The following is a 10,507-nucleotide window of genomic DNA, read 5'->3' as shown; positions in this document are numbered from 1 at the left end:
GTGCTGGGTGAGCACGCCTGCCCCAGGGGCTGTCCTCAGATGCAGCCAGAGGTCCACGTCATATCTACCACTCCTTCCTGCCCCCGGATGAGCATAACGTCAGGCTCCTTGCACAGCTGGGAGTCTGGACAGCAAGTGCTGTCCACTGACGGCTGCTCATACTAGGTGCCTGTTTGTCCAATCTCATGCTACGCCACCTCTGTTTCTTCCCGGACCCTTCCATTGCCATCATTCCTTTGCTCTCACCATCCCCTTTTTTCTCCTCTTCCTATGTCATCTCTTCATCACTCCCTTTCTCCACTTCCTTCTATTACCCCACCACCTCCCTTTGCTCCATCTTTGACTCTGCCTCCTTGTGATATTTTTTTTTTCCCTACACAAGGAAAGTAATGCACCACAGTGCCGATGCTTTGCTTCTCTGCTGTGTTGTGTCTTCCTGAAAAGTAAGCCCTTGACATGAGGGTCTGTGTTGTTCCTTTTGTTTCTGGACCACAAAAGCTGCTCCCTGTGGAGGGCTCTGGGCACCATGACAATATAAATAGTGATAATTAATGGAGCACTGCATGTACGGAAGAAGTGGGAGAACTGACGACATGGGGCTGACATTTGGGAACGTATGCGGCCATTAACGAAAGGCTGCTGAGATGTTTCTCCAGCAATTGCGGAAGCACTTACCGCTTCAGACTGGTGTAAACTCCCAGGAGTTACCCATTAACACAGAAGCAAGGCACAGAGCTACGGGTATTTAAATATAGATGAAATCTGTGCATAAGCAAGTTTAATGAATGATAGCCACAGATGGAAGTAAACATGTTAGGCCAGGTCCTTGCAAGGTCTGCCCAAATGCCGTTGGCCAAAGTAAACACCAGCCAAGGCCTTAAGGACTCTAAATTGCTTTTCCGTACAGCAATGTCTATCAACATATGTCTGTTGGCAGTATGTGACGAACAAGTTCACAATGCAATACCCTTTCCCATATCTTTCTTTCAAAACATCCCCACCTGAAAAGAGGTATTTCTGGGCTTTTTCCAGCATACTGCGGTGACATGCATTGACGCACCACCAAGTGTGCTTGTGGCACTCTTCAAATGACACTGAACCGAGCAGTGAAAGCTGGCCATTAAGACATGTGTCTGCTCTGCGCAGGCTTTACAGGAAACTTCCTGAGGTCACTGTGCCTGCAGAGAGCTCTGCTAGAGGAGAGGGGAGTGAGGAGATGCAGGGGAATAGCAGGAGGGAGCAGGGAACTCTTCCACCCACATCCAGGATCTGCCTCCCTTCTTCAGGCTCCTGGAGTAGCAGTCAAAACCCAATGCATTTAATTTAAATGTACACAGCACAGTTAGACTGTCAGTGCACTGTCCTGCTGCAATGACACCTGAGATCAGCCCCGCTGCTATTAGGCAGCAGCAGGTCTTTTATTTCTGGTTCTCCCCATCTTCCCTGGTGCCCATGTGTCCATTGCCTAACCCCCGGGTGATATGCTTAACTTGGTGTCCTGTATGGATGTCCTTTGAGAGGTGCACAGAAGGTGTCAGGGATTTCCTTACACTTTGGACATGCTGGGGTGACCCTCTCACGTATGTTGTAACACCGTGCTGTTCCTACCACTGACACCGCAGCATCGCTGTTGCTCTGTGGTGGTAGCCCCAAGGACCATGGCATCACGTAAAGGGGTTTTTGGGGTTTATATTCCCAAGTTTCTTGTAACTCTGAGATAATTTCCAACTGCGTAGGCAGTCTGAGTCTCCATTTTCTGTCAAACAAAAGGCTATCTGGTTTCCTGCATGGGGGCAGCTCCGTGTCTGAGCTTTGCTCTGTGACTGCACGGTTTGGGTCCATGATCAGCCTGATCCCCTGGCACTTGAGCACTCTGTTTTCCACCAGCCTCTGGGAACGAGGGGGAGGAGGGAGACGTGATGTCATGCCAAAGCTTGCACTCCTCGCGACCTGCTCCTGTGCACCCTGAAGTGCATCAGATACACCACATATGGCTAAAATGGGTCCAGTTGTCTGGTTGGTTACTATATCTTCAAAAGCCTACGTAAGAAAGGCTAGCATAATAGCCTAGAACAAACAAATAGGTTTTTTTCCGCTAGCCAATTTAAATATATTTGTTTTGCTTCCCAGATGTACTATTGCTGTGCTGCCAGCATGAGTTTTTCTGCTTGACAATGATTCTGCATATAGGGTGAATTTTAAAAACTTTCTCCTTGTCCCAGTTCACTTGAGGGCAGTATCTCTAGCCTTTCCTTAGGCTTCCATCCCCCCAAAAACTTGCATTTAACTTTTTAAGCATCTTTTTTTCTGTGATAATTTAAGAAACATCATTCAAGTGGTGCAATCATATTTTGGCCAGGGTGCTTCTTTTTAGAGTGTAATGAGCCTGGGAGTACGCTGTCCTGTCCAGACGACGCTATCTCAGCCAACTGGCCCCAGTTAAAGGCCCTCCTTGTACGACACTCATAGCCTCTTTTCGTTGACAAAAAATTTCCCTGACCTCTGGCAAACTGGTGGGAGCACTGCTTTGCTCCGGACTCCGCTCTTCGGTCCTTCTGTTCAAAAGGCAGGTTTCTCCACGGGAGGTGGGCGAGGCAGGTTTGGCAACCTGCTGAATTCCCCTGCTCCCTCCCACCCTCCAGCAGATCATGAAGGGCAGAAAAGGGAGGGGGAAAGCCAGGATATAGCAGGTGGGTCTTGACAACCTACAAGATGGGGTAGTTCCTTCTAGAAGGGAAAGGCGCCAGGTGTAAATACTGCCATGAGAAAGGCAAGTCTGGTCACCAGAAGAATAAAGGCAATGTTTGGCCACTTGCCTCCTGTCTTCTGGACCTAACTGGCAACTAAACACATTATAATTTGGGGGATGGAGAGATTGTGAGAGGTTCACCGACAACCAGTGACTCTCCAGAGCATTTCAGCAAGGGACGATCAGTCGATCCTTGCAGCTTTTCTATAATTGTAATGTCTCATTAGCTTTCTGATCCAAAATCGGTGTTCATGCTGAACTCTCTATTTTGCTTTTCCAGGAAAGCCGCTTTTGCAGACAAATTCCTTTCTGTGAAGTACAAGGCCGATTATGAAGTGAGAAAACGTTTGCATGGACTAGCAGTAGGCAGGAAAAGATTTGTCATCCTACAAAATTTCTCCCATTTTATGGTGGAAGAGAAATGGAAACTTAAAGTTGTATTTTTTTAAAATGAAAAAACAAGTAAGGAATAGGTGGGGAAAGAGTGATCCTGCAACAGTGAATTTATTGGTAGTTAACGTACTTACCTGGAGGATTAAGGCATTGCAAAAGCTTATCCTGAACACTTGTCCGAGAGTCTCTGTGAGAGGGTAAACCTCTGCACTATCTATCAGTGGAGGAGGGGGAAGGTCTCAGCTGTGTTTTGACCAAGAAATTCCTTGCTAGACCTGAGAAATGTTTCCCAAGGACAGTTTAGTTGAACTTGGCCTGTTTCCATAAAAATATTACTTTCCAACAGAAGACAGATTTGTTCAAAAATTTCCACCGGGCTCAAATGGAGACACTTCCTTGCTTCCCAGAATACGAAAGAAGTGAAAACAACGTCATCTTCTCAGGGGGGGAGAGTCTTCCAGTTCTGAATGAATGTGGCTCCACATGTCCACGCCTTACTCATCATGAGTCCACTCAATACGCTTAAAATTATTAAGTAAAATAAACTCCCTGTTAAAGATGCTTTTGTTTGAGATCAGGAAAAGTCCAGGACCCAGCCTGAAAAAGGTTACGAGTGACTTTCTGCAGTCCTGGCAGGGGCCCATGATGTCTGAAAAGAGCTACTTTATTATTGTGTCTGCAATCAGTGCTTTTTTGTTTAAGGACTATGTTGATGGGAGGGTTAAAAATCGGCTAGCAATGTAGGGACTTTATAAGTAGATTTGGAATACGTTTAAAAAAAAAAAAGAAATTGAGAGTAAAATACCACCTTGCTTATAGAGATGTTAAACTCAACCAAAGCAATGTTAGCACTGCCTTTTCATGGATTTTTCCTATTGTGCCTCCCTGTTATTATAATATTTATTTTAAAACTGGTTTCATTTGACCTGTTTTGACTTCTGATATCACTGTGAAGTAGGGCTGAAGCTGTTTATTGCCTAATGTGCATTTCTTTCTTTATTTTAATAGGTTTATATTTCTTCTAAACATTAACTTTACTTTTATTCATTGCAATGTTCCTATGTTATACTCTATTCTAAATTAAAATTGATAAAGATCAAAAAGAAAAAGTTCTTATATTCTTGTGTAATTACTAAACAAGAAGCTTAAAAGAAATCTTATTATATGCTGCTCTAAAGTATTTTAAATTACAAAGATTAAAAATTGGAAGATGTTTATTATAACTTTTACAATTAGATTCAGAGATGCACTCCAGTTTTTACCTAAAAAGCAATAAACACAGTTAAACTGGTTTTGCAACTGATTTTTGTTTTGCCAGGGCAGTAAATAGCCCTAAATATAGCATATAAATAAAACTGGTTTCTTCTGCTGCTTGTCCTTGGTGCGTTGCTGAATTCCCTGAATGTGAATGCATGCTCCTGCCTGTGGGGTAGAATGTCTTTAGGATGCAGGCATGTACACACACGCATGCATATGTGTACACACATTATCTTTGATATCTGCTGAGTTGCTCTGGATGAATGGGCAGCTTTTACAGAGGTAATTTTTGTAGTTCTGGTTTAAACCTGCAAGTTTATCATCTGTGGTTGATTTGTATTTACCCTATCCATTAGGAATGGTCATCGTATTCCTTCTTGGAAATAGGTCTGAAGACAGGAACTACCTTTAGGGTAGGGTAGTAGTTTTATAGTAGAAATGAAGATACCCATAATGCTGAGACACACCTTAGTCAAACCCGTCATGGACTGAAGCTCTGGTGTCTGACCACAGAGCTGCCCCTGTTTTGCACCAGAGAATGGACCAGAGAGCTCCAGAGTTCCCTTCCAGCCCAAGTTATCCTGCAATTCTACCATTGCTAGTTGTGTTCATTGCTTATTGTATCACAAATCACACATAAAGCTTTTGCACAAATCACAGTTAGCTGCAAATACCTACATGCCACAAAAATAATCTGATAACATTTGCTGGTATATGAAATCTAAGCAGTTATTCTGGTAAGTGAACATTAGCATGAGTTTTTTCTTTCAGTCAGGCACATGTAAAATGCATACCTTCTAAATAACAAGAATATGCCATGTACAAAGGAGATGCTGCATGGCTATTAGCACTTCAAATAGAAGTTGAGTTGCTAGACAGCTTTCCATTATTCAGGAAGGATGTCTTCCCACTTTGCAGTAAAGAGAAGAATAATCTTCATTTTTCTACTTCACTACTATTGTAGGAAACCCATCCTGGTCCCTTTGCCCAACTGATACCAAGGTCTTCTGCATTGTGCTGTGAGCTTTGCAGATCGAGGTAGCAAGCCCAAAGCCTGAATCCCTGCAGAAGACTCCAGCTGAACACCTTCACGTACTGATAATAAATGTGACTTGGCTATTGTTAGAACAATCTAGATCATACCAGCTTTGTCTGGAAAAAAGGTGGGCTGCAAATCCAAATTGTCACATTGCTTATGTCAAGCAATAAGCTTGTATCAGTGGGACAGTGCTGAATAAAAAACTATGTTCAACCTTGGCTTCAGTCCCTGCCTGGTTGTCAAATTTCTATAGGTTGTCTCCTCCCTGTAGAGGAGAAAACTGGAACAGTTACGGACTGCAGCTAAAAGCAGAAAATGCAAGGTTTTAGCTAGATTTAGATTGGTAAAACCCAGCTAGATAAAATAAGCTAAAAAGCAAAATGTTCATAAAAATTGACTTTTATGAAACTCATTTTTCAAGTAAATGCCCTTTACTTCTCATCATCTTAGAGTCTGTACCCTAAGGACTATGCGAAACAGGGAGTGCAGTAGGGAAACAAGGAGGGGATTTTGTTAAGGAACTGAAAGCGTGCAATCATTAAATTCTTTTTGATTAAATGTCAATAGTGGAGTAAGGAGAACTTGACCCGATTTGAGGAGGATTGAGCATGGCTGTGAACTGGAAGATGGGGCTGGCTTTGTGCAAGTCACACCAATCTAGACTAGCCTAAAATCTGACGAGGGATCGCTCTGTCAAAGCTTTATTCAAGTGGGTGCATTTGTGGCCGTTTAATAATAAGGAATCTTATTTATAATCTCCCATGTTACCTACCCATTCATGTGCTGAATCATAAGTAATGTAACTTATTTTTTAAAGGAAGGACCTTCCTGTGAAAATGGAGCTAGAGGCAAATAAATAAACATTTTATTAGTCACTCAAGAAAATTTACATCTTTTTCTGACTTCCAGTTCCTCCAGTAAATTTTAAAGTTATTGAGAATGAGTGAGCAGATTTAATGTGACGTGGAGTAGTACATCCTTCTCTCAAACTAATTTTTTTTTCTCAGACCACCATTATGAAAAAGCTGAAGCAAATAGTTCCTCAGTCTATCTTCTGGTTCCTGGTATGTAAGTGAAGAAGAAAAGAAATTTCTGTATTAGAGCTGGTCTTGTAGTATCTCACTATGACTGAAAGCAGAAGTGACAGAAATCTCATGGGAACCTTTTCTAGAGAGCTTCCCTGTCCATTTTTGCAAAGTCAGGAGGTGCAGATAAGCTCTTCAGTTTTTCAGAACTCAGTTTTAAATCTGATATGCAGTTACAGAAGCGTTTTTTTCAAATTGCTTCATAGTACTAAGCGTCCCAAGGTGCTGTTTTATGTTGAATGACGCCTGCAGATTTTTCAGTTCCCTAACAAATTACATAGGAAAATGCCTTTGTACCTGTCTTTCCCTTGCATCCCGCTGAAGATGGCGACTGGAAAGTACCACTAAAGTAGCTGCCCCTTGTTCCTGGGAAAGTACATAAACTTTGCAAATGATGTTTGCAGCAGAACAACGTCACTCAAATCCTGTGTGCAGCTTCACCAATGCCAAATTTGATGTGAGATCTGAAGTCACTGTAGACCTGACTATTGAATAAGCAAATATTTGAGAAGATGGTAGTAAATGTTCACTTGTTTGCATAGAAGGTTTAAAGGGAGTTGTAAGAAATATTTGCAACCAAGGGTGGCTGAGGAAGTGACTTGAAAGAGGAAATCAAATTCCTAAAAAATGAGGAACCTTGGGGATTTTAAGTCTCTATTCACAAAGCCTTCATATGAGAAATGGTTTATTTTTGCTGTTGCTTTTAAAAATTAGTCTATGAAACACTATTGATCTTGGCTTACTGGTAAACCATTGCCTGCTCTTGTTTTTTCTACATCTTATTTAAAGTGATATTTTAAGTGAAAAGCCTTACAGATTTGGCACCTACTTACTAGAAGTAATGCAGAGCACTTGCTGGCACTCTGGGGGATCCCTGGACTTCAATATCAAACAGAAGATCTATCTGAGATGGTTTCAGAAGTGCCAAAGAGTTGCAGAAACCAAAACCCTGGGCTCTGCTAAAGCAGAGTTGCTTTTCAAAGTCTCATCTCTTGTTAAATGTTCTGATGTTTGTTTTACAGTTATGGGAGACACTAATGTGGGGCATTCATATGCTCCTTAAATTTTCCTCAAAACGAGGCAAGGATCCTTTTTCTTTCTTCGGACTGAGGAAGAACATGTGGAAACTTCAGTACAGTGTTTTATCCATCTCTGTCTCCTGAGCAGGAGAGCTTTTATAGTTGAATGAAAAATGTATCTGATATAGAGTGAAGATTATTGAGAGCATCCAAACTTACTTATTATACAGTAATGTCAGCTTGCTTTTGGGATGATTTTATATATTTTGGTTGATCTGTAAAAGAACTTCCATTTCATGGTCAAGCTGGGAAATCTTTTGTTTACCATTAAGACTGGGTCAGTTATGATGAGAAACATGGAAACATTTCACCTAGCAAACAGTGAAAAGAAGCTGGTTTTATTGTTCCAGGGCCAGAAATAAGTCCTGTCTTTGTCTGAAATTCCACCAATTTATTGGACACTGAGAAAATACAGTATATTTCAAATTTTCTGCTTTCACTGAAATTCTCTGTGCTATAAAAATCTCAGCCCTGATTTACTTGGAATAGTCTCTACTTCCCTGCCTCATTCAACATAATACCTTTTTAACAGCTTCTCTAAGATGTGATTGGATCATCTCATGTTACATCACAGCCTTATGTAAGAACTAGTATTTCACAGCTGAGCAAGCTCAACGCAGTATTGTTTTAATTATTACCTATGACTGCTACTTAGCAACTCTGCCATTATTTGTTAGGCAGGATTAATTAATATTGCCTAGGCAACAGGTGCGAAAGCCACAACTGAAAGGCTATCAAGTTGTGTCAGTTCTCAGGGTAAGGTTTTGAAGGTGCTGGAGAACATATCTGGAGTCAGTGTTGCAGCTTTTAGCCGTGTTTTGTTGCTCTGTCATAGTTCACAGAAGCTTTTTGGGGCTTAAAATCATACTGAACAATTGATGCTTTTGCAGTCTCGCACAGCTGGGTTATTACGCCAAAGCTGTGTTGCTTCTCGGGGTCTTGGTCTCACCTCCCATCTCTGAAGACCTGCCAGCACAAATTTAGAAATATCCTTATTAGCATCCATATTTTATGGCGTTACACTAAAGCCAGTGTGACTTGCACAATGTTTCCATGATGAATGCTTATGAAAATATTTTCTTTGGGTAGATCTTCATGGTATGGAAAAAAGCAAGATGAGATGACATGCTGTTTGGGGAACATGCCTTCTCTAACTGCAACCCGGCTGCTCCATGGTGCTCAGTGTGATGGGCATTTGCCCATTTTGGGGGGTGTGTGTTTAAAAAGTTTCATGTGCTCTCATAGAAAAGTCTACCACAAATGCAGTCCTTTTGTGGAAAATGAATAGGTGTTAAAATTACCTGTCAGCAGGGCAAGTTTGAACAAGGATGCTTGCACACACCTATATCCACTACTGTGTAAGCCTGAAGTAATGAGCTACACCTGGTTACCATGAAAAAATAAAGTACAGAGCAAGAATGCATTTCCCGCAGGATCCTCCTTTACTTTTTGTGAGTATTTTTGGTTTTATCCTGAGACAGAAGCGTGAACTACTACTTTGCTACTGTATTAAGTAAAGATCTGAGACGGTTGCAAGCAGGATGCTCCTAGTTACGTGAGACTGTATTTTCCCAGGGCCCTTGTGGTAACAGCTCCTAATTAACAGAAAACAAGAATATTAGGATTACAGTTGATTAGAAGATGCAATGTATTTTCAACTTTCTGTAGACGTGCCCTGCAATGGCCTAGATCCTCAGCTGGTATGCAGTCGGCTGGTTTGAAAGTAGATGCTTTGAACATTATTTGCCTTCTTCCCCCATATTTGGGAGTTCTGTGCTTTGCTTTCTATCTGATGGCTAATACCCACTGGATAAAATGGCTTGGCTTGCCCAGAACTGAGGACAAGCAACCAGCAGGTGTCAAACCTTGAGTGGTTTGTACCCTGCCCTCTCCTGATGGTAAACTAGTGAGAACTCACAAGCTTTAATATTCTCTCTCTTGGAGCTTGGGTTCTCAGCTCCCAACTTGACCAGGCCACCTCTGACAGTCTGGTTTCTCAAGCTTTAGCGTGGCTATAAGTGAATGCTGAGATTTTCAGTGCGGTCTCAGGATTTTCAGCCAAGAAAATCCCAGAAAAGAAAATTTGTGAATTTCCTGTGCTACCTTTTTTCCTTCTCACTTTCTTGACATCTACTTTCTTGTTTGTCTCGCTCCTGAATATCAGAGGAGGAATGTAGTGGTTGGGGGTGGGTTTTTTTGTTTGTTTTGGTCAGTCTCTTGCCAATATTAATGAAAATGTCTGGATTTACAGAGTAAGTAAGCACAGGAGTTACAGCCTTTGTACTAATTTTAAAAAATAAGTATCAGAGGAAAAAAAGTACATTTGAAACCAATCATGTTGCCTCTCAGCATAATGTTACTTCCAAACTGAAACTCTATATTAAAGGAAGAGGAGCACTCAGCACTTTCCAAGGAGAGTTTTTTCTGTATGTTTTTTCTTTGTGATGCTGCTGCATTTCTGCTTTGCGTGGCTCTTTTCATGCCTTTTAGCAAAAAGGTTAGGATCTCTCCCTTCACCTCCTTTTCCATATTTAGAGTATATAGCTACAGCCTGCTCCTTTCTATCCTATGTATACATTCTTACGACTTGCAGGTTTTTTCCTTTCTGGTCTTCTAAAGGAAACAGCAGGTCTTTGCAATAAGGTTTTCCAGAGCTGTTCACCTATTTCAGTGGCTGTGAACAGGCAAGGAACAAGTGATGTGTCCATTCCCCTCTACCCAGGTTCCCTCTCTCCTTCCTACCCTTCCTGCAGCTTGGTCAAACTACCTGTTGACTTTTCTGGGTTGATGCCAATAGCCAAAGGAGTATTTTCTTGCAACGCAGAAGCCACTTGTGATAGAAACGTCTCCTGAAATCTGGGTAAAGCAGCTGCCTTGGGAGCATTAGTGCTGCAGCGTAAAGGTC

Source organism: Accipiter gentilis, chromosome 8, assembly GCF_929443795.1.
Source record: "Accipiter gentilis chromosome 8, bAccGen1.1, whole genome shotgun sequence".
Lineage (NCBI taxonomy): Eukaryota > Metazoa > Chordata > Aves > Accipitriformes > Accipitridae > Astur > Astur gentilis.
The sequence above is the reverse complement of the archived record's forward strand: the minus strand, read 5'-3'. Positions refer to the sequence as shown.